Source organism: Eupeodes corollae, chromosome 3 (assembly GCF_945859685.1).
Source record: "Eupeodes corollae chromosome 3, idEupCoro1.1, whole genome shotgun sequence".
Taxonomy (NCBI): Eukaryota; Metazoa; Arthropoda; class Insecta; order Diptera; family Syrphidae; genus Eupeodes; species Eupeodes corollae.
In genome coordinates, this window is record NC_079149.1 from 125,812,266 (window position 1) to 125,836,971 (window position 24,706).

Consider the following 24,706-nt stretch of genomic DNA (forward strand, 5'->3'; position numbering starts at 1 on the left):
GTTGTACTAATTGTTAAATGTAAATCCACGCCAAAATTTGCAAAAAGAAATGGATATAGTACGTCAAAAAACATACTTTGGCTTCATCAGAAACTCAGTATTTGACAATAAAACTGAAGAAAAATTTGCATATAATAAAAACCCAAAATTGACAGATAAGTCATTTCTAAAATTGGCAAACCGCTTCATGACATTTTGAACATGATTGGAATTATTACATTGGACATACATGTTGACGACTTTACGAGAAATTTGACAGATGAGATTGAATTGCCATAACCTGCATGCAAGCACCGGGATAGTTTTAAGCACTTAATTAAATTGTTTATAAGTGATGTTTGATAATTTCAGCACCTTGAAGTATTTCATCATTTTAACCAATAAACTTCTCAAGAGTTTAAGAATATTCTTGCTTAATTTTCATGCCATTAATAAATCAATTTAAAAGAAATACCATTCCTTCTATTATAAGTCATAGTTGTTGTCTGCAGCTGGTGTGTTTATTTTTTGCATTCACAAAAAAAAACACATCTTCTTTCTTAATGTCAGACTTCAGAGGAAAACAAATTATAAAAACCCACGCTTAAAAAGGTAGCTCATTAAAAAATCGAAAAAAACTTAATTCAAGGTCACTTCTTTTTCTGATTTATAATATTTTTTTTTTGGTTTTATTTCATTCCATAAAAAGAACAACAATGACATTTGGTTTGCTTTTTTTGTTGCTGTCAAAGAATTCATCACTATAAGTCAGTTCTCATCATCATCATCAACCGTTCAACTGTTAAAACATCTTCATTGATATTCTTTGAAATAAAATTAATAATAATACAAAAAAAAGATGTCTGTTAACTTCTTATGGATGATGACGTTATTATTGTCTTCTAACTAATTGGTGCTATTAGCGTACACACGTATTCGAACGTATATTTGACAAATTGATTGTTTCTGCGGTTTCTATGTCTATGACTTAGAAGAAACAAAGCAAAGAACAAGTCAAAGAAAAAGAAGGAAGAGAAGAAATTCAATTACATATTTATAAAAGAATGCAAAAGGGAGTTAAAAATAAGAACGCATATCCTGTCCATTGACATTTCTGAGGGTGGTGGTCAATACAACACAACACTCCAGGGTAAAATAAAAACTGATAAAGCGAGGGTGGATGCGTCATGAAGACATTAACTGAAAAAAAATCGATTTTTTGTTTGCTCTTGCGTCATTGTAAAGAAGAAATTAATTCAACAAGTTGTACCTTTATCATAATAAGAACTTATGTTCAATAAACTGTTGATTCAAAATGGGCTCGTTTCTTTCGTATTGTTTTCTTTTCTCCGAACAGATGATTATTGGTTGTTAAGGGGATGATTTCTAATGACAAATTAAATATTAATCGCCTTGAGTCGAGTTTGGAAGGACAGAAAAACAAATAAGAGAAGATCAAATACTAGAAATATACAAAACAGCATTTTAAATGTACGCAATCTATGGTACTCTCAATGGAGCATGACATTTTAGTACATTGATGAGGTTGCTGGTGGCGCTGGTAATTTTCCCCATTCTTAAATCACCAGAGCAAGTTCCTTGACAGCTACACAGGTGTCACTTTGTTCTTTCCTCTTCATAAGATTGTTGTAGATTCTATATAGAATGAAATCTGGATCATCGAACAGAACTGTCAAACAAATTGTCATTTGACGTTTTAACCAGTAAACAATCAAAATTTGTCATCTGGGACCAAATATTAATTGTTTCACTTTTTTTCAAAAGCCGATCACACTCATGAATTTATATTTTTGTGTTCTTTGCATTTCCCTTGGCTTTATTCAAAACATGAGATAAATCCATAATCAAAAGACATTTTTATTCTATTTATCTTCGTCAAATGTCATATCTAAAACAATTGCTCTACAAGTCACTTTTTGCATGTTATGTTATGTAAACTTTAACACTTCCTAGATGCATCAGCATCAGAGCATTAACATCTTATAATTCATGTCACGCTATAAACCTTCCTTGTAAGCAAAATAACCAAAAGAATTTCTTATGTCATCTTTACAAATAGTCTGGGAGGGAAAATTGTAAATGATGGCGAGTAAAAGATTGATATGAGCTTGATATTTTTATCAAAGTCATCTTTCAATTTCAAAAATTACTCAGAGAAAAATTAGAAAAGAAATGACAAAATGTCAGTTTTGTTTCTAAAGCAAAACTTTGACTGTAGTCTGGATAAGTATTATTTTTTTTTTTCACTTGAGTGAGTTTTTCAACGGAAAATATGAAATTTTTTGACTTTAATGAATTTAACTTCTGTAAGTTTATAACAATTTTATAGGAAATTTGTGGTCCTCTTGCTTGCAAATAAAACAGATTTAATTTAAAAAGATTTCTCCGTCAAACGCATATAAATAAAGCGAGTCTTACTTCATTTCGCACAACCACTAGCGCCAGAATTTGATACCTGTCAAACTCAGCTGTCATTTGAAGTGTCATAATATGAGTTGAATGTTTGCCATACACGATTATGAATCGCTTATCAATGAAGCAACATGAACTTTGAACGTGTTAGTTAAAAGTTAGGTGCAACCTTCATAATTATATAAAATGTTTATTATGAACTCCCCATAGGAAGTTATTTAGCTTTGCTTCCGGAAGTGGAAAGAGAATGTCGCTGTAAATAAAAACATTTTTAAATTTTTCCCGTCTTTTCCCAACTGATTTTTTAAAGAAAATCCTAACTGAAGTTAATACTTCGTTAAAGACTACAATAAAAACTTCAACATTTCAAAAAGGGACTTTTTCAGTATTTAGAAAAATTCCTTTGGGCTTCGCTTATTATAAAAAAAAAGATTAAACAGGTTAAAAATTTAGTATAAAAACTTCTATAATTGCAGTTTTCTTTACAATTTAAGAGAAGCTTTAAAGAAGTCACGAGCTTTAGAGAGTTTAGGTTTGGTCGGGATGAAATTTCAAGTGGCTTGATGAAGGAGGAAACTTCCATAGACTTTACCAATGACACTATTAAGGTGATCATCCCAAGTGAGAGTGCGATTGAATATCACTCCTAGGTTTCTAGCAGTGCTAACATATTCAATGTTTTCATCGTCAAGTTTCAAGAGGTCTAAGCTCGATAGGTCAAAGTTTTTGCAATAGATGGGGATGGATGTTGATTTGACAGGGTTAAGGCGAAAATCGTTCTTTTTTGACCACTGTGAAATGCGGAGCAGATCCACGTTCATTAAAGCTACGGCATCATTTTTGTCCTAAAAGGTTGACTTATCAGGAGCTGCGCATCGTCAGCATAAAGATGAATTAAACAATGTTTAACAACTTGTGTTAACTCATTTATGCAAAGTGAGAAGAGGATTGGTCCAAGGATAGATACCTGTGGCACTCCATTCAAAACTTCGAGAAATGTGGACGAGTATCCATAGGCCACCATGCATTGTTGCCTTCGGCTGAACAAGCTTACAAGACTCTAAAGAAAACTAAAAGTTAATTACCAGCTTTCTACAAAGAATTGAGTAGTTAACGGTATCAAAAGCCTTTGAATAATCTAACAGTCTTAGCAATGTTTTATTTGATCAGTTACAAAAAATAAGGCGGATTTGCAGCTGCACTTAGGTCAAAAACCAGACTGACAGGTACTTAACAGGTTGTTGATTGTAAGATATTTTTGGATCTGTCCCAGAATAGTTTTTTTATATACCTTCGAAAGAAACGGAAGAATGGCAATCCGCCGAATTTCAATATGCTGTTAAATATGTATGTTATGTAGCGCAGTATATATGGAAGCAGTAATCTCAAGAACTAAGGGTCCATTTGGTAGCATTAGATTTAATCGACATAATTGCCTCTACAAGGTCTTCCTCTTGTATTCTCATAAGACTCAGAGAGCTGTTCATAGCAAATGGTTCCTCCTCAGTAAGGTTATGAACGGGTAAAGCAACGTTTAAGGGAATGGACGTAAACTTTTTGTTGAGTGCATCACAATCGACGTCACCAACAGGATTTTTAGATTGTTTTCCAATACCGATTTCAAGCAGGTTTTTCCATAATTTTTTGCCAGAGGTAAAAGAACCAAGTTTATTTTCATAATTGAGTCTTTTTGCCGTTCTGACCATTATGACAACTTGATTACGCAGTCTGCAATACATCTCCCGTATGCCTAACGAGAAGGGTTTAAATAGGAAAATGCCTCTCAAAAAGCTGATTGACCTTTAGTTTTCTTTGGAAAAATTTTGAATTTTGAAAAAATATACAATTTTTTATTTAAAAAAGTACGTATACGCCCAAGTGAACACTTTTTAATAATTCTGTAAAAACCCATAAACTTGACTTGTAAACTAATTTCTCAGTACAAAAATAATAATTTTATACTTTGTATTAGTACAAACTGCAACTTAAAGCCTCCAGTCTATGCCCGCTCATGCTCGAAGAAGCCTCAGAAGAATTCTTTAACTCGTACATATATTCCAGAAACTATCCTAAATTACATCACAAAAATAAAACCTATAGATGACTATTACTTGACTTTTATTCTTGTGGTTTTTGGCATCATTCGTTTGACTCATCCCTGTAGCCCCTACATCTCGCCGCCCCCTCAATTTAACAACGTTTAAGTAATATTGATGAAAATATTCCGTGTTTGAATGTTAGATTTCCTCTTCATTTTCATTTTGATTGAGTCAAAAAGAAGGGGGTTTTCCATGTGTGTATCTTCTTTTTCCCAATGTATACATAAATATATATTAGTAACACATAAATGTGAATAAGTTGCCGCAACAATTAAACTATTAACCGCGGTGATCTAAAGAAATAGACCGCGTCGTAAAAAAAAACCAAAAAAAAATTGTGTGTTGTAACTTTTTATATTCCATCTAAAAGTTAGAACTGCTGGTATATAAGTATGTAAGTATCTAACCTAGTGTGGGATGATGTATCTAACTATATTATAAGCTCACAAAAGAATTTGTGACATTGAGATAGATATGTGCACTTGCTTCTAACTATTTGTTAATAGGTACATAGATAGCTTGTCCCGTCGCCGTCGTCGCTACCACCGACCGACCGCCTGATGCTATATTGCTGCATTCCATCCATGTGCAAGTTTAATGTTAATTTTTCTATAGTTTTTTTTTATTGTTGTTGTTGAATTTTTTAATTTATAATTATTAACAAATGCGCACCAACAACCATCTCAAGTGTTTGGTTGATGATTATTCTGCGGCGGCGGTGTTGACGATGATGAGTGTTTTTTTCAGTAGTTATAGTAAGATATCTTATAGATTCCAACCAACGAACGAATATAATTCCACACTTTCATCACGATCTCGATTTCCGGGCGTGGTTGTAGGTATGGAAAGCCATCTCTATATTCAACACTGCTTCCATTTGGAAATGCAACAGTTTTTATACTACATACATATATAGAAGCTACCCTGCTTGCTTGGTGCTTAGATGCGCCGCCCGCCACTAGCAACCGCCACCACCGAACTTTCCTTCCAACTGAAAACGAATCAGCGGGCGGCGGTGAAGCGCAGTTGTAAATAAATCAGTTTGGTTCGATTTGAATTAGAACGCAGAAGATGCACAGCACACGTGTAATAAATTTATTATAGATAAAGCTAAGAAGATAGATATGTGCATATTGCATCTTCTGTGCATAATATGGCTTCCTTTGGAGAATGGTTTTGGACATTTTTTATTTTTCTTCTATTCCGATCTGACACATCTGGAGTATAGTAGTAATTGGAGTTGCTAGAGGAACAACAATATAAGGTACCTTACCTACTTGGTGGCACTGCTTGGCGGCGCAAAAGCGACATGAACACAAAATGGTCTATCAAGCAGATCGATCTCGGGATCAACTCGATTCGATTCGACTGGAGTGAGAAGTAGCCGTGACAAATGTATGTTACGTGAATGACATATTCGTCTATAACAACGTATGTAAGAACGTTCGACCTATTGACTTTGGGCGATCGAGCGGCAACACAAAAGACGAAGATACACACATTCGTCTCGATCGGAATCAGATTGGTAGTTATAGATGAATGACGGTCATTATTATGGGAAATACATATAAAAAGATCAGATCAAATTTAATTTCATATATATAGAAAATAGTTAAAGCTGTGAATCTACTTTACCGACAAACCGACACATTGTGTGGAGGAGTGGTATAGTCATGATGTATGGTGGAATGGTTCTATGGTTCCGTGAGGTCTTATCGTTTCTGATGATTGAATTTATTTCTTCGATTTTTGTTACGAAATCATTAAGATTGAAGATATACCGATTGATGGAAGAAAACTATTGGCTTCTCGGAAGACAAATTTATGTAGGTTAAGTCTTAAACTAAAAAAAGGTTTTTCTTTGCGTAAGCCAAAGAATCAACTTCATCAACTTTGTTGCTTTCAAGTTTTTAACCTAATTTATTATATTTAGAATATTGAAATGTTGATAAATTTACTTACCATTTTGATTATTTTGTGTGAAGGTTGTAGTGTTTAAAAAACACATTCAATTTGTTTAAGTTGATCTCTGCAAAAAAAGAAAGATTTAATTTAATAAAAATGTTTAAGTTTATTATAGAACCAATATAAGACTGATTTAAGAATTTTCCATAAAATAAAACGTTTCATAAGGTCACCACTTTGAAATGTCAAAAATAAAAATTTTACTGGTCTCTTGATTTCTGTTATTTTTCTCCATTTTGAGTCAAAAGTCGTTTATAATATGAAAATGTTGACAAGTTTTTAATCAATGTTTAAGACAGAATTTAAAAATCTCCTCAACTGTTGAGATATTCATTGACAGCTCATCGAAATGTCAATATTGATTTAAAATTTCATTTTTAGGATTTGATATTTTCTCTGAAAGTGTTTTATTAGTTTCATAATGACAGTTCCTTCTTTTGACAGCGGTAGAGGAAATCAATTAATTTATGTTTCTTGGGTCTCAGAAATAGTTTTCAGATTTCAGGTATTTCTGTCGAAACTCTGAAAATTCAATTTTTATGATTCGATTACACAAGTTTTTTTCTATCACACAATTCAAAAAAGAAGAAGAAAATAAGAGAATGGTGAATTTTGGGAAAACTGACAGAGGAAAATTTGTGAATTTTTTCATTTTTGTTTAAAGTTATCTAAGGCATTTTTTTTACATCAAAAGAGAGCTTGTCAAAACTTTAACTGTCAAACGTGAGGCCTTTCGTTTTGTGAAAACTGATAGATGCGAATTTGAGCGTTGTTATGAGACCTGTCTGTTACTCTCCAAAAAATGTTTTCATCTTTAGTTCTGTCATCATATCAAGATAGAACTTGTCAAGTCTTTCACTGTCAAAAGTGAAGTATTTTGATTTGTAAGAACTGACAGATGCGAATTTGTGAGTGTTTTCTTTTTTGTTAAAAGTAATCTAAAGCATTCATTTTACATCAAAAGATAACTTGTCAAAACTATTACTATCAAACATGACGCCTTTCGTTTTGTGAATACTGACAGATGCGAATTTGAGCTTTGTTGTGAGATCTGTTCTCTTACTCTCCAAAACCTTTTTTCATCTTTAGTACAGTCAAAAGCTATCTAAAACATTAATTTTACATATCAAGATAGAACTTGTCAAGTTTTTCACTGTCAAAAGTGAAGTCTTTTGTTTTGTGAAAACTGACAGTTGCAAATTTGTGCTTAGTTTAAGGATCTGTTCCTTAACTCTCCATGACATTTCTACATTTTAAGTTCTGTCAAAAAATTTTATAAAAGTTAAGTATTTATTTATTTTAAAATTATAGTTATTATCTGAAGTTCTGTTAAATTCTTCGATGCCAAGTAAATACAAATTAAATGAAACAGTCACAATTTGGAAATAAAAATCTCAGAAATTCAGAGTACAAACGATGACTTTGACGTTTATAAGTACAAATGAGGTAGATTCGTTTTTATTTGAATACGTTTTTTTCAAGAGATTAAGCCAAAACTAAAATTCTGTACCAATTTATAGATTTTGACAGATGATTGGAAAACTTATACTTCTTTTAAACCATTCCTAAACACTTATTTGTTCGAGATTCTGACGTTTAACATAGAAAAAGAAACATCAATCACATGATATTTTATTCAAATTAAGAAAAATAATTAAATTCTATTCAACTTGAGAAATTGCGCAATCTACTTTGAATTTTAGTGGCTTGCGGTTGGAATGGAAGAAAAATGTATATACATACATATATGTCAATTCTTACAACCTACGTTAAAGGTAAACCTTTTCCATCCCTCTAGAGCTACACACGCTGAGCTATAGTTGGCTGGGTAGTGACTTGCTGGCTATATGCAAAATCAACCCCTTATTGTATTTCTTAATTGTTTCTTCGGGCAGTATTATTTTTTCATTAAACAAAAACTTAATTTACACAAGGTTACCATACCAATATTCATTTTTAAAAAAAGGCGAAGTTCTTAAAAATGCAAAGCAACAAACCAGCAAACAGATGTACAGAAGTTGTTGTTTTATAAAGAAACAAATTAACAAAAACAACAAGTAATATAATAAAAATAATAACAATAATAATTATATTCTCAAGACAATTTTTGCCTTGCACCTTGAGAAATTGGCACTTGAACTTGTTGTATAAAACGAAGCTTTATTTAAAAATAAAAAGACTACCTAATGACAGTCAACTTTAAAGGTTTATTATGACAGTTTGTCATTGTAGACATCACTCAATTAGTATGCAGTTTTAGAATGTACCAACTTAACTATGTGATGTGTGAAGTCTTTTGGTAATGACACTACTGAACTTTTGTTTAATGGTTTTTTATGGAGTTTTAAATTATAATTATTTTTTTTTATAAAGTATAAATAACAAAAAAATTATTATGTGCACTTTATGGCATATAGTTGAATGCTGTTGTGGTTGACACTTAAACGTCAAGATACAGTGATTTCTATATTTTAATGACATTTGACACTGATGTATGAGACAGGTGGTTAAGCGTTTCTTTTTTTTACATTGGTACAAAAGTACTTAGTTGTAATTGTTAATTTACTATTAAGACATATTTATGCTTTCCGGAGTGAAAAAAAAGTCTCATTTAACAATACAATAAAGGTTATTATGCATTATGTAATTTTGTACTAAAATAGAACTTGCACCATAAAGAACTCACTTAAGTTATCTTCTTAAAGGCAAGTTACTAGGTATAAGGAAAATAATATTGATTTCTTTAACAAAGAAATTTTAAATGTCAAATTATCAAAATATTTTTGTAGGAAGAAATTACTCCTTACGAGGAATTTCCCTTCATGCTCTGTCAAACTAAAATTTCGACTTCGCAATTTTGCAAACGCCATTTTAACTTTAAAAAGGTTTGTATTAATATTTTTAGATTTAATTACAAATAATTAAGATTATTTCTAGTTTTGATAGTTCGGCTGTCAAACGTCAAAAAATGTCATTTTAACCCTATGCTGCTTTGAAAAGTACTAGATTCGTCAAGTTCCATATTATTGTTTTTCGTTAACTCTTGTTTCCGAAGGAGAAAAGCACATCAGTTAAGTGAAGCTGACATTTGTTTTGACAGAATTGAATTGCATTTTAGTGAAATGTGGCTGGTTTGTAGTTTTGACATTTAGATGACATTTTATATTTACAATCATGGAGCAATGCGACTCACCTCCTATCTTTTGAGCAAAATTCATCTGTCATCTGTCAAATTTCCTTGGAGGAAGCGATTAAAGGGTTTCAAAACTTTCTATTTAAGGAAATATCACTTTCGCCGGCTCATCACCATGTCAACTTGTTTTTCATCATAAGAAAATAAACTAATATAGAAACCTCCCTTTCTGAATAAAGATTGATATCATTTCGCTGAGGGGAAATAACAATGAATATAAATTAAGTGAAACATTTATGTTTCCAAGACTATGATCTGTGTTGATGGTAATTTCTATGAAAATGTGTAATTGCATCAATCAGCTTTGTAAAAAAAGCTAAAAGAAACAAAATCCATGGCAACGAATTAAGATAGGAAAGAAAATAGAAAGAATCCATTTCACAAAGCACGAGAAAACTTCTTTTCTGCAGTGATTTCCATCAATGCTACAACCAAACAATGGAATGTGGGAGTGAAGAAATATCATCCACTTCGCCAAAGACCGAATATATAAAGGACATTTTCAAACTCCCACAATATGCTTTTCTTTTATATCCAAGCCAATATTATCAAATTGTTAAAGCTCCAACCCTGATGTGATGGGGGACGGCGGAAGTATGTGACCTTCGTTCTTGATGTTCTCCTTCCGAACAAAAAGAAAAACTTGGCAAAGTATCCTGCTCGAATGAAGAAGCATTCTGACATGACAGCAAAGAGAGAAAGAGAGGGAGTATATCAAGTGATTTACTATATGAATCAGGCTAAATAACCTTGCTTGTCGAAGTGCCTCCTTGGTGTCTCATCCTTCCTTCCAACATACCCCAACACACAACTAACCCCCTATAAAAACTATCTTAAAACACTCTCGAAAGTCAAATGTGACAGATAGAATGCATGTTCTACAAAATGGTGCATCTTCGGCAAACAATTCAGAGGACAAATGGCGTCATATGGGAGATGACCTCTATTTTCCGGTTTGACACCATCATGGTTGTTTTGAGATTGCCTTAAGAAGAAGAAGACACAAAAAAAAGACAACAAGAGACAATTAACAATTCAAGCTAACAAATTGTGTGCACGAGAGAAAGAAAATGAGAGTGAGTAAGATGGAGGGAGTGCCACAAAGATCAAAACTGTCAAAGACCTGATTTTTTGTGCGTCTGATACACACGAAGAGGCGTGCGTTCAATAGGAGTTTGACAAAGAATAAGGCATTTTGCATATTTTATGCTTTTGAGGTTCCCATATTTCACAGCAGAGGATAATGATGATGATGACGATGATAAATATCGTACATCTCTAACAAATTCCTTTTGGCATACCTATCTTCAACAGGAGACCGAGTTTGGAGCATGAGAATGATGATGCTCTGTGGATTGTGTCAGTGTCAATGTTTTGTTTAGCTTCTCCTTTTTTTTGTATTGTGGCGGCTGTGGCGGTGGTGGCGCTGCTGTTTGCCTATCTGCTGCTGGTTATATCTACCGAACATGAACAAGAATATTATAACCTCAATCATGCATTCATGGTTTAAACATTTAAAACGTCAAGGCGTCGCGGTAGGGTGTCAAATTTTATGCTTGCTATTCTATAATAGAAAAGAATGTTAAAGCAAGAGGCAAAGGAATTAAATTTGAGTAAACTAAGAACAAAATCCAAAAGTCAAATTTATCTAAATGCATATATAGATAATGTATCTACACGTATGAACACAAAACAAAAAAAAAATTGAAAGCGAAACGAATGACAGAAGACTACACCACCAAAGGGCAATTTGAATATTTAAATATGCCCAAGAGGAGTCGTCCGTTTACACGTCGCGTCCGTCCGTCATCGTCTATTCGTTTGTCCGTTCCTTTTGTAGTGCTTGTAGTTCTTTATTATTTTATTTTTCATGAATAACGGTAGTGGTGGTTAGTTTTTTTCTCGGTTTTCATTTGGAGTCTTTTGCACGCGTTTGTTTTGTTTGTGGGATACTCATTTTGTATTTGGGTTTCTTTTTCTATCTGCCGTTGAGTTGGGTTAAAAAACAAAAAAATAAAATAGAAAAATGTTCTTGTTTAGTTTATTTTTGGGGTGTACAAAATGAGACCAACCGCCACCACCTCCGTTGCCGTTGCCGACGACGACGATTGTTGATTCAGTGAATGATGATGTGCTGTGCATAGTTTTCTAGTAGTTGACCTATTGACCTCGGAATTCATTTTCCCTTTTATTCTTTCTTTTCTTTTTATTTTCTACTTTTTTTGGTGGACAAATTTTATGTGTGCATAAATTAGAAATTGTTATTTTAGAAGTTTCGTTTTTTGACAGTAGGTAAACGTCACAGTCAATGGTTAGGTATTCAATGACAGAGGGAAGATAAGGATTAACAGAATTCTTAAAATGTCTTTGAATAAATCTATTTTTATTTCAAAAATATTTTATTTCAGTCATTTTAGAATGTAGTTATATTTTTAAGGTAGGATCAAACATGACAAGGACATAAGAAACCAAATTAAATGATTTTCCAGGTTAAGGGATCAAATTTGAATATCTCAGTGAAAAATGAAAATCATGAAAAACCACCATCAAACTTAAGTGACTCTGACTTTTGAAAAATTGAAAAATAGAACAAGAAACGTCAAATGAATGGTGTCAGACTAAAACAAATCTAAACATCTAAACACATTTGTTTGAACGCATCCTAATCGGAAAAATGACAAATATGTCATGTGTTTCATGAATTCAATTGACAATTGATGCAATAAGTTTATATCGAGCAATAAAACTATAAACTTCAAATGTGTTACACATAATTTGACTTTTAAATGTTGTTTGTGTCTTTAAATCAGGTTTGTTCTATAACACTGACATTTTTGGATCCTTTTAATTTTATTAAAAGTTAAGGGGGTAGGAGACGAGTTGAATGAAATTTATTTTTTGATGATATTTTTATTTAAGATCTAGCTCCGAAAATCGTGAGATGCATTTTTTAGCTGAACAATAAATGTCAAATGTTTAAGGCTACGTTTATAATGAGAGCCGAATTCGATAAGATGAAGTGACATATTCTTAAAATGTTTCTATTTCAAGCCTAAAAATTCTAAACGCAGTATTGTTGGCTTTTATCTGCATTAATTTGTAATTTGATTTTACAGAACTTTGCAACCAATAATGATACGATACGATCTTACGTGGATCTAATGTGTCAACTGTATTAATTATTTAAAAAACATAAACGAAATCTAAGAGGCATAAATGTGGACATAAGAGATCTTATTACAAAACATCAATCGTGTGTTAAGGTGAGTGCGTTCTTTAGACTCCAAAACAAGAGAATGTCAACAAAAAGTGACATCTCTCAAAAATTAGCTCCTTATTCAGAAACCGGAAGACAATGCCCTTTATATACAATCATCTTCAGGTGAGAATATAAAATGAGTTTGAAAAAAATAACGTACATATATTTAACTTGAAAAATCACCTATAATTGTCATATATCGTGTTACTCGCGACAAAGATTATAAGTTTCCTGTATTGACAAAAGGGTGACAGAATTGAAAGTTTTATGAAAAGATGGCGTAACCATAATGTCTTAAATGTTTACATTGAAAATCTGACCAATTCAAGTCAAAGCTGTTTCCAAAAATAACATTAAGACGTTAATTTAGTATTAACAGGCCGCCTACACTCTTAACACTTTGCAAACCCTATAACTCTATTCTTTAACAATTTATTGAAACGTCAGCAATTCTTTCTTATTTCTCTTAAACATAAACTGTTTTTTATATTTCAAAAATCTCATATCCATTGTATTCTAAACTAGTAGCTTTATGGTAATCCCCCATTTGACAACAAGCAACTTACACTGACACTTCGGATAGAAAGAAATATTCCACTCAATTGTGAATCCCTCCAGCTTATATCTCAAACGAAACAACACAAATCCTCGCAATATTTTCATTTTATCCCCCCATCATACGATAACCGCACATTCTGTTTTATTTTATCTTTTTCTATTTTATTAAAAAGAAAAAAAGAAAAACAAAACAAAACAAAACCTTTTGAGTACGTCTCGTCTATTTGTGATGTATCAAAATAAAAAAAAAGCTGAAATATGATCTTATCTTCCTCCGGACGGACAGCAATATTCATAATTCCTTCATCATCTCCGAGTATACCTTAAGGTGTATAGAGGGTGATGAAGTATAAAGTTATGGGATATAAAAATGTTTTATGAAAATCTCCAAATAAAGAGAAAAAAAGCATAATAAAACGAACAACAACAGCAAAATGTCAAGAATTGAATTAAAGATTCCTAAACGGTTTTTTTTTTGCCGAGAGAAAGCAAAAGTGCCAAAGTGTCATTAAGCCTTCACAACACCCGCAGCCACAGCCAAAGCCTTAGTGTAAAAGAAGATGACACAAAAATATTATTTTAGGCTTGGTGTACACGTTTTTAACATAAGAAACAGTCAAAATCATCATCGCACAGGATTTCTGTCACAATGACAGTTTCTGTTGCCTTTCCTCATCGTCGTGCGTCGTGCGTTCGTGGCGTTATGTCGCTCGTTAATAGTTTGGGTGCTTAAGATGGTTATGATGATTTTTTTGTCTGCCCTCATTTATCTCTCGCAAAACCACCAACAAAAATAAAAACAACAACAATAAAAGATGTAGGTACCTTAAAGAAATAAAGAGAAAATCATAATAATTCAATTATAGTGTCACGACTTTTGTCATCATCATCGTTATCATCGCTGTCATCCTAAAAATAAGAAAAAAAGAGACCACCGCGCATCAAAGCCCATTGTGTGTTTAGCCTGACGGATGACGTACGGTACGGCGGCGATGGCGACCAACGACGAACGTTCGTAAAAACCACTCCCAGTTGGTTCGGTTTTGGATTCGTATGAAATGAAATTATGTTAAGCTGCCATTTTGATTTGATGATGGTGACCCCAAAAACGTAGGATGGATGTTGATTGTGTATCCGATATTTCTTTCCTCTCAAGTTGACGGCAACTGCAACGATGCAAGTTGACGTCGAATCCACCTTGAAATTTGAAGTGCAGCATTCTCGCAATCATTGTTATTGTTGTGCGTTTTAACACATTCTGTCAATATTATTTGCAGTCCTCACCAAAAAATCTTAAAGAATCCTTTCTTGATGGTTATGTGATGAACACTTTCTTTCAACACGTCCATTGCGTCGTGCCGTCTTGTATGGCATCACTTATGGTTTGGGCTGAGCCCTACTTTTATGTCCAAAATAAACAAAAGTAAAACTTCTGTTTTGTTTTATTTTATTTTGTTGGTTGGTATACCCATTAATATATATTACCAACTGTGATGACAGATATGTCACAACGCACGAAGAAAAAATAAGAAATGTCAATTGTGTGTACAAAAGGTCTTGAAATATTATATTTTCACTTAAAATTTCCGCTGATGAGTCGAGTTCAGCTGTTTTTTTTTTGCCATATCTTGTGACTCTGTCCTGTCTTCTGAAGACTTTTGATGGATGCATTGTTATGAGTAAACAGTAACAAAAAAAGTCAAGAGTCAAAAGTGAAAATATTTTAACAACAATAATAATAATTAAAATTTTTACTTTTTATTCACTTTTCTGTCTTAAACTCTGTTGCTCTTCCAAAGTTCATTTATATAACATTTATAAATATACTTTTGTTCAAAAAAGGTAGATACAAAAAAAGTTTCAGCTTCTTTTTAAAAAATGAAAAGAAAATTACAAACAGAGGAGAGAATAAAAGAGATAAAGACAAAAAAAAAATAAAATATGTCTTTATTGGGTAAACCAGCATCAAGTGAGTTGACACAGGTGAAACAATTTGGGCCAATAATGTTTACATACTGGGTTTTTGTGTTATGATAATGATGATGATGATGTATGGGATGTTGTCTCCAAGAACGTATGAGTATGTGATACCATTCAAGGGGCATGTGGTATTGAGTTTAATTTTACCATAAGACAACAAGCTTGTGGCCTTAACTGACAAGTTGAGCAAAATTGACGCCTTATGTTTTTCATTGGGATTGTTTACTGCTGCTTAAGGCAAAAACTGCTCTATGACCGAAAATGAACCTTTCTCTCTGAATGCTTAAATGTTTTGTATAAAAGATAACCTTGACGAAATACTCTACGCGGAATAAGCAGCATTTTTTTAGTTGAGTGGATCAATTGATTGCTATTATCAAGGCTATATAAGATGTCACGTTTTGCATAAAGAAATATTGTAAGAGGAAATAGAAATTAAAAGTGGAGTACGGCAAGGCTGTATACTCTAACCAATACTGTTCCTGTTGGTGATGGGTGACGTTCAGCAAGTAGCTTCGTCGAATGGAAATGGAGAAATTAAATGGACTCTGCAATCACATGCCAAATACCTATGTGGATGCGGATCCAGGATCTCCATCAAATGACAACAGGAAAAGTGGAGAGTTAAGCTGAAATGGTGGGCCAAAGATCAATTCGGCAAAAACTAAAAGGATGAGCCATGGACTTTGTCACCAATGAGATTCTAAATTTCTGGACAACTGAAAGAGATAGTCCAATATCTTGGGAGTATTGTCCCTACGGGTGACGGAACTGAATTGGATGTAAGCAACCGTATCGGAGAAGCAAAGACAGATTAAAAGTCATATCTTAAATATGGAGAAACAAGTCTTTCAGCTTAAGAACCAAGCTGCGACTATTTCAGTTCAATATTGAATCCGTGCTGCTTTTTGAATAAATAAATAAATTGGGTGGCGCAACAGTCCGTTGCGAACTAGCTAGTGACTTACAACTCTCAACCATTCCTGTGTGCGAGTCATGTTGTGAGGAATGGAGGTAGTACCCTTGGGTTCGATCCCTTCCATCTAAAGTCTTTTCACTGGTACTGCCTCTTGCGAGGAATTGACAATTCCTCCAAGAGTAACTCTTGTCATGAAAAAGTGCTTTCTCAAATTAGCCGCTTGGATTCGGCATATAAACTGTAGGTCCCCTGCTTTTTGGATGCATCACTTAAAAAGATCATTTGTACACTGTCAGAAGAAAACTTTAAACGTTCTTTACTTCGTTCGATGCTTTCTAAGCATCTTGAGGATTATCTTGCTCAAATGTACTTTCAATCCTGAGCTTCGTGCAAGAACGGATCAGTGACCTGTAGATTCTATTATACAAAGTCGAAAGTGCGGTACTGGATTGAATATACGATGAAAAGATGAAACATTGCCTGACAAGCGATGCAGTGGAAGTCGCTTAAATAGGGAGTACACAAGCCAAAAGACTTAGAAGTACTTGGTGAAGGACGCTAGAACATGAATCAGTACAACTGAAGAAATGTTGAAGCTTTGAAGTATGTCAAAAAATCGTATACTATGAGGAATACGAGCAGTGGAGGCCCTATATCCCACCCAAGGGGAACTTCACGGTTGCGATAAGTCCAGGAACTTAAGTAGATCAAATATGGCTTTATTACCATGGATGTTTACAGAATTTCTATTCCCAAGTTCTAGGTGTGCAATCAAAAACTTGCGTGGTCTCTTGGAATCATGTTTGAAAGAATCATGAGTTTGGTAAGACTTACGTCTTCGAAAATAGCCTTTCCAACTGCTTCTTGCAGGTCAGTAGCTGAAAGCTATTAAAAGCGATTTAAGAAATGCTTGAGCTAAGTTAGCAAAACTCTGTTGAGACTTTGAACTTAATAGAAGCAATTTATTTAACGATACTCCAAAAAGGTATCACAAAGGTTCAATAAATCCTGGAACTCTTTGATATCATTACGGAAAAAAACACTTGTTCAAATGGTGAAGAAGAAGGAAAGGCATATATGATTCAATGGATTTCCAGCTTGGTTCTTTTCAAAAACAAACATCCGAAAAAATACAATGCTTAGATAAACATCAGAATGTGTCACAACCAAAGCACTCGCCACAGAATGACACCGACTCCAAGCGACGACGACGCACTCTGCCAACAATCCAAAAGACAATATTTCCTTAACAAAACAAAAAAGACAAAAAAAGAAAAACCCAAAATTTAGGGTGAAAATTTTCCCCGAAACCAATAAAAGAAAAGAAGTGAAAGGAAGCCGCTTCTTCATGAAAATACCAACAAACAATACAAAAAAAAACCTAAAAGAAAAAGTGATGATATGATTGTAAGGTTACATTTCTGTGAAGTACCAGCATCTCTCAAGCATACGAGAGTACTCTCGTGTGTACTTCAACAATCAGCAGTCAAATTTCTTCAACAAAAATTGGGTTAAAGTTACGAAACTTAAACAACTATACGTCAACTATACGAGCAACGACGCGACGTCGAAGAAGAGACGTCACACTACTTCAAACATTCTACTACTGGGAGCTTCTTCTACGCTCGCTTGGGCTGGCTGGCTTTGGAGAGCCCCAGAGTACTTCACATGACAGACATGGGACATATCATACAACTCGCTATGAATATCAATTACACGCGCGGTATGGCGCGGTATAGCACAGCGCGTCTGCTTGCACAGCAAACTGTTGCCGCTTGCTGCATTATGACTGACTTAGTTGAGTTAAGAGTACGAACGAGCTTCGAACGAGCACGGAAAAGCAAAGTTTATTTCGAGGAAGATGTCACTGAGTGTGAGTGGGACAAAGGGAGGAGTGGGTGAGTCTCCTGTCAATGGCATTGTACTCATAGAAATACTAGGTGTATGAGTGTCATAGTTTATACAGTACGTACATAGTTGCTGGCTGCTTTGCTATATTGGCGCATATTTTAATTAACATGATGAGAGGCGAGATATTATTGTAATTCACTTGTTATTTTTATAACACCAGCACCACTAAACTAAATAAGCCGCGAACGTATCTATCCTATACACTGTCGACGATGATGACGATGAGGATAACTGAGGGGGAGTTTGGATGGCTGATGGCTGGGCTGCTTTTGATGGGTGTTTTGGCTCGAGATGGTCGGCATTGCTAGCCTGGCCTAGCAATGTAGGTTTTACTATATTTTTATGCACATTTATAGTGATGGGTTATGATTGCGTTTTAACCGCTTTGAGGTCTGCTGCTTTAGCTATATAAGCTAAAGCTACCGCATGCATATTTTTTCATGGTCAAATAAATTATAACATTTTTATTAATAAGTTAGCTAACATATAGAAACACCCGCAACTCGTGAGCATATACTTATTTGTATAAGAGTAAGTTCGCATACACTTAGAATTGAAGTGTGAATTTTAATCATATTTTGTTTTGTATTATTTGAGCAGTGACAATACAAAATTCATTTATTAAAAAATAATACGAAGATAGAAGAATGCAAGGACATAACATAAGTGGAACTTGATTTTGAAGTGTAGAAAATATTTGTTTGAAGTTTTAGAGTTTTCAAAACTTTTATGCGTGTATTTAAGGCTTGAATCAGTAAGACTATTTTAAATTTTGTGATTGTCATTTTTTCGAAAAACAAGAGCATTTAAAAAATTAGTTACAGTCTTGATTTTGTCTTTCTATTTTTTTTAATGTTTATTTTTTTATCACCATTTAAGACCACCGGCTTATCCAGAAAACGAATTTAAAGAATTTATCTTAAAAACAACATTTTCTTATAGTTTGCCAATTATTAGCAGTGAATTAGTTGTGACAGTGTAGAACTCAACGTGCAATGTTTTATATGTTGTTTTATTATTAATTTGACGTATGTCGTGCAATGTTTTCTATGAGTTTTTTGTTTTATTGCTATATAAATGTCAACGTAGCAAACCGCCTTCCAGGAAAAAAAGTCTAAAATATATTAAGCATACATTTTTGGATAGTTATTTGCTATCAGTTAGTTTTGAAAATTTTGAGTTCTTCGTGCAATGTTTTCTATGTTTTTTTAAAGGTTATTGCCACTTAGATGTCAACCCCCAGAAAACAAAATTGAATGTCTTACTTGCTTATAATTTGCCTTTATCTAAACGTTGCTAGTTGTAGCAAATTTTAAAATGCATGGTGTCATGTTTTCTATGTTTTTTTTTCGCTTTGGTTTGTTGAACGAAGCAGCTCCAGAAAATGGATTTAAAAGTCTAATCTTATTATTGTATTGTCTTATTATTTTATTGACTGTTATATGCTATTAATAAGTCGTATATTAGGTTCGATATTTTGAAGTACGTCCTGTAATGCTTTCTATGTTTTTTAGTCTTCTTGCTTCTTAGATGTCAAATTAGCTGCTTTGCAGCTCCCAAGAAACTTATAATTAGCTATTAATTAAAAGTGAATAAGTTATAACAATTAAGTATACACGGTGCAATGTTTTCTATGTTTTTTGCAGTTTTTTTAACTTTAACTGTCAATTTGGAAAAACACCCCTAAAGTGGAGTTAAATATTTTTTTATTGAATGGTTTCTTTAAGTTTCAAATTAGTTGTTTAAATATGCAGTGATATGTTTACTATGTTTTTTCAATCTTAGTTCTATCTGGATGTCAACTTAAAAAAGTAGCCCGCAAAAAACGAGTGTAAAGTCCTTATCTAATCTGGCTTAAGTAAATTACTTTTCTATTCGTTATGACAGTATTGAGCTTATCGTGCAATGTTTTCCATGTTATTTTATTATTTTGCTACATAGCTGTCAACTTATACATATAAGCACACCCTAAAAATCTATTGAATCATTTTTGATCTTAAATTTTTTGTTGAATTACTTTTAATTATTTGTACTTGTATTGTATTTTTCTTTTTTTTTTTGTTCACTAATCTATATTCATATAAGACTACAAAAACCTTTCCTTGAAAAGCAGCTAATAAGAATTTATGTTAAAAGGTTTGAAACTCATTACGTTTAGTTTTTGATGTTTTCTATGTTTTTTTTTTAAAGTTCATTCCACTATATTCAAATATGGCTACTAACGCCAAAACCCTCAAAGCAGGTAAGAAATATTTGTGTTGAATGATTTATATTTCATTAATTTGGCGTTAATTAGTTGTGACAAAATAAATAAAGTTGCAAAAAACAAGTAAGGACTGGTGGTTCCACTGACCTCATTTTAAAAATTGCTCTCATTGATCTCAAGACCTTGTCATCGCTTGAATTTCAAGAGTTTTATATGATGAGTTTATTTAGCATGCGTGCACTTTTATTCAACTGAGATATCAAAAAAAGATTAAAAACTCTAGCTTTTACTTTAAATATAGTCGAAATCGAGTTTGATTCTTATTTTCTAATCTAATTAAACTGATTGATAAAAGTTCCTATATTCAAAATAGACCTTTATTTATATGGTAGTTAATATTACAACCATCCATTGATTGTTATGGCTGAATCACAAACACGCTTCAGCTTCGGCTTCGTCTACGTTACAATGGGCCTGCTTCGTGGTTGCTTTGAATGACATTTCTATTATTTCATCCCTCCAAAGAGCAAATATTTTATTTGTTGACATTTTTTACAGCTGTTGAGCTGTCAGGCAAAGCAAATGTTCAGATAATTGAACTAGAACTTCCGTTTGGAGTCACATTACGTTCTTTTCCTTACGATTGTCAAACGAAACGTCAATTCGAAGCTCCATTATGATAGCATGCATCGAATTCCTATGGCTGAACTCGTAACGTCAGGTGAAGCCGAAGCTGAAGCGTGTTTACCATATCAGTCACCTTTATATGAGAATGAGTCTGATTTTAGCCTTGAACCCTTTATGACCAAACATATATTTTCAAGCACCCTTGTCAAATTTAAAAAAAAAAGAAAAATTATCGAGGCAAAAGTCCAAAATCAACTAACCCAAAAAGTGTGTTTAAAATTATGCCCTTCATATTCTGCTCCTAATGTTCATTTAGTCTTGTTTATGGACAAACCAAAAGGATAATTTACTTTTATTTTAAGCACAGCCATCCGTTTCACCGCATAAATTAAATGTATATGACTCTTTAATATCAGATATAACCCTGGTCTGGAACAACGTACCGTTTTTTATTATTTCTTGAAAAGGCTATCACTTTATTTTTTACATTTGACGCAACGACCCCCATATAATCAATTGAAATCCTTTTCTTCTCTTACGTATTTATTGATACTTTGTTAAGTGTGGTATAACGTTACGACGAGTCGAAACATTCTTGACATAGCAAGACAAGAAGTGAGCATTTTTTATTGACTTAACAACAAACCTACATAAATAAAGTGTTAAGTGTTGACATTATCGAGATATTTGGGGGACGTTATTTTCAGTATATTGAAATAAAATTTGACAATTCCGATTTTGGTTCGATGGATACTGGGGGTTATTGGAAAAGATTTCTTTAAGAATGCAAATTTTGACGTTTCTTACGTCATTAAGTGACATTGCCTAGTTTGACTTATACGCACTCTAATGTCAAACAAAATGTCAAAAGACTTTAATTTCATCATTATCGCAGCCAGTTCTGTTTGTTTTGTCTAAGAATATTGGTCATATTTTTTTGTATTTTACTATTTAATCAGCTGATTCAATAGCACACACCTTCCAGAACAAAAGAACAAACATTCAACAAGATATACTTTTCTTTCCGATTTTAGGGTATTACCAATTTCGTGACAAATTTGGATACAATAGTTGGCTTAATTACTCAAAAATATGTTTATTTGAAATTTTCTATCTTCATTTCTTTTTGTTTTGTTTTTGTTTCTGTTGAGGTGGTGTAACATGTTCTCAAATTCCCCATGAAGTAAAAAATAGGCACGTTCGTTTATTTTTATCACAAAATTTGTTGTTATTTTTGTTAAACAATAAAGTTAAACAGTTAAAACAAAAAACGCGCGTACAATGACATTCTTTTTTTATTATTGTTCAGTGTTAAGAAAAAAATTCTTTGTTTTTTTTTCTAGATTATATTTATTTTAAGAAAACAAAAATTACATATCTGCAATTTACGTATAAACACGCCTTGTGAATCATTGGAAACCTTTAATTTCTTTTGGGTCCAATATGACACAAGTGAGCTGTGTACCTAAAGGCATTCGAAGTGAGATCATTTTTTTTGCCGAATTGAAAAGTCCAAAAAATAATTATAAATTCCAAAGCAGTTTGTACAATCGATCTGGCGGCAAGTGAATCATAAAACTCCCGGGAGACCACCTCTTTGAAACAAAAATTCATATATTGTACATCAACATCACCAAATATTTATGCAAAACAACGCATCGCAATCATCAACCTGTCATCGCTCATCGTTTTTAGAGCTATTTCTTGGAAATTATTTGACAACAAATGTTTTTTTTCTTTTATTTTAAAAAGAGCCATCAAATTTTTGACAAAGCATTGATTTCGATTGCATCGATGAACGTGACAATTGGTTTGTAAAGTGTCATTTTGACAGCTTATTTCGAAAGAATGTGACATTTTTATAGGAAGACAAGAAAATTATAGAATATAATAATTTAACATGATCTAAATTGATAATTTTGTTTGAGTTGCATTTATATGCAAAGAATCGGTATTTTAATTGTTTAATTTGGTTTAGATTAACAAAAAGAAAAAAAAAATATTTCTTGATACTTAAAAGTATTTTAATGAAATTGCAGAAGCGGAACAATTGACATTTCTGTCAATTTGAACATTACTCATTTTCTTTGTTAATATTCTCATCACATTATTTCTCTCCCATTTGATTAACCTTCTCTTTTTAACAGTTTAGTGGAAGTGAATGATAAAACATTGAAACGTCAAATGAGTCGCCTTAAAAAAGTGTAATGTGAACATCATGCTGTCTCATGCAACTTAAAGTTCCGTATCAACTATTCATTTATTGAACTGTCATAACTTATTATCAAGAAACTGGTTAAAATGTATTATTATAAATAATGGTTTATTACAAACTTGGAACTTAGAAACTCTTCGAAGAACTTTTAAGTCACTTTTACATGTCTTTTGATATTCCTATTTCTATTTCTACTTTTGAGTAAGTATAAGGCATCCTTTTTCTTGTTCCAGATTTATAGCTGTTTAGTAAAGTTTTGTTAATTTACGAAACAACTTATTTGACACCATTTTACGAGGGCATTAATTGGCTTCGTTGTGGAACAATAGTTTTGAAAACATAAATATAATTCAAAAACTCGAAAGCTGGTCAAATGTCAATTTTAACATTAAAATGTTACATCAATTGAAGGAACATCACACCTTTCGAACTCTGGCTGTTAAATGTAATTATTTTCCTGAAATATTTTTTACCATACGTAATTTTTTCTGATCCCAAACTGTCAGCTGTCAAATATTTGTTTTAAGTTCTGCTAACACTTTACTAAACAAATTAAAGTGTGAAATATTTTTTAGTTTATTAATGAAATTACACTTTTCTAATGCGAAACCACCCTAAACTGTCAGCTGTCAAATGTTTGTGTTTAAGCACGCTGCCAAAAATGTACTCTACAAAAAGTGGTAATTAGGATAAGTTAAAGGAAAAAACTGTACCTAAAAGTGTTTTTTATAAAATATCAAGCCAATGTAGACTCTAAATCGAACAGCAGTTTATCCAAATTAAAAACTAGTTTCATTTATACTTTCTGATTATTTATCTTCCTTAACCTTTGATTTTCAGTCAATCGCCATTTCTTTTGTTTGCATTTTATCAAAACTGACGTTTGCAATCCACTTTGCTTTATACATATGACGTCTTTGACTTTAGGTTACGTTAAACTTCACTTGTTTGATCCATTTATGTATGTACATACATACTTATGACTAAGTTGAAAACAATTTTCTCAAGAACTAAAACTGATAATGAATTTTCAACAATAAGCTTATTCACAAATGAAGGGAAAGGGTTGAATTTAAATTGATATGGATTTTATAATGTATAAGTTTTGAAATATTTGTGCATGATGAATGAAAAGAGTGATAGAGAGAAAACATGTTATCGTTTAACCTCCAATGACTTTTCTAATCATTGATATGTCAATACTTATGCAACAAAAAAAAAAGAAAACTTTCTTGGAATTTAATCAATTTGCAAAAAAAAAAGTCCAGAAAGCCATAATCTCACTTTTCAATATTTGTTTTCACAATTTTTTAAAATTAATGCCAACCAATGTTTGAACTATTAAAAAAATCATCTGACAGG

The 24,706-nt window shown here is 32.6% G+C and overlaps 1 protein-coding gene across 3 annotated transcripts in view; it reads right to left on the minus strand.

Annotated features, from left to right (window-relative positions):
* Window positions 1-24,706, minus strand: part of LOC129949031 (uncharacterized) — a 173,595-nt gene that overhangs the window by 64,841 nt on the left and 84,048 nt on the right. For all 3 annotated transcript variants that reach the window (XM_056060232.1, XM_056060230.1, XM_056060231.1), the window contains one exon: window positions 6,474-6,540. The gene's annotated coding sequence lies outside the window, so the exon portion shown is untranslated. The remainder of the gene's footprint in view (window positions 1-6,473; window positions 6,541-24,706) is intronic.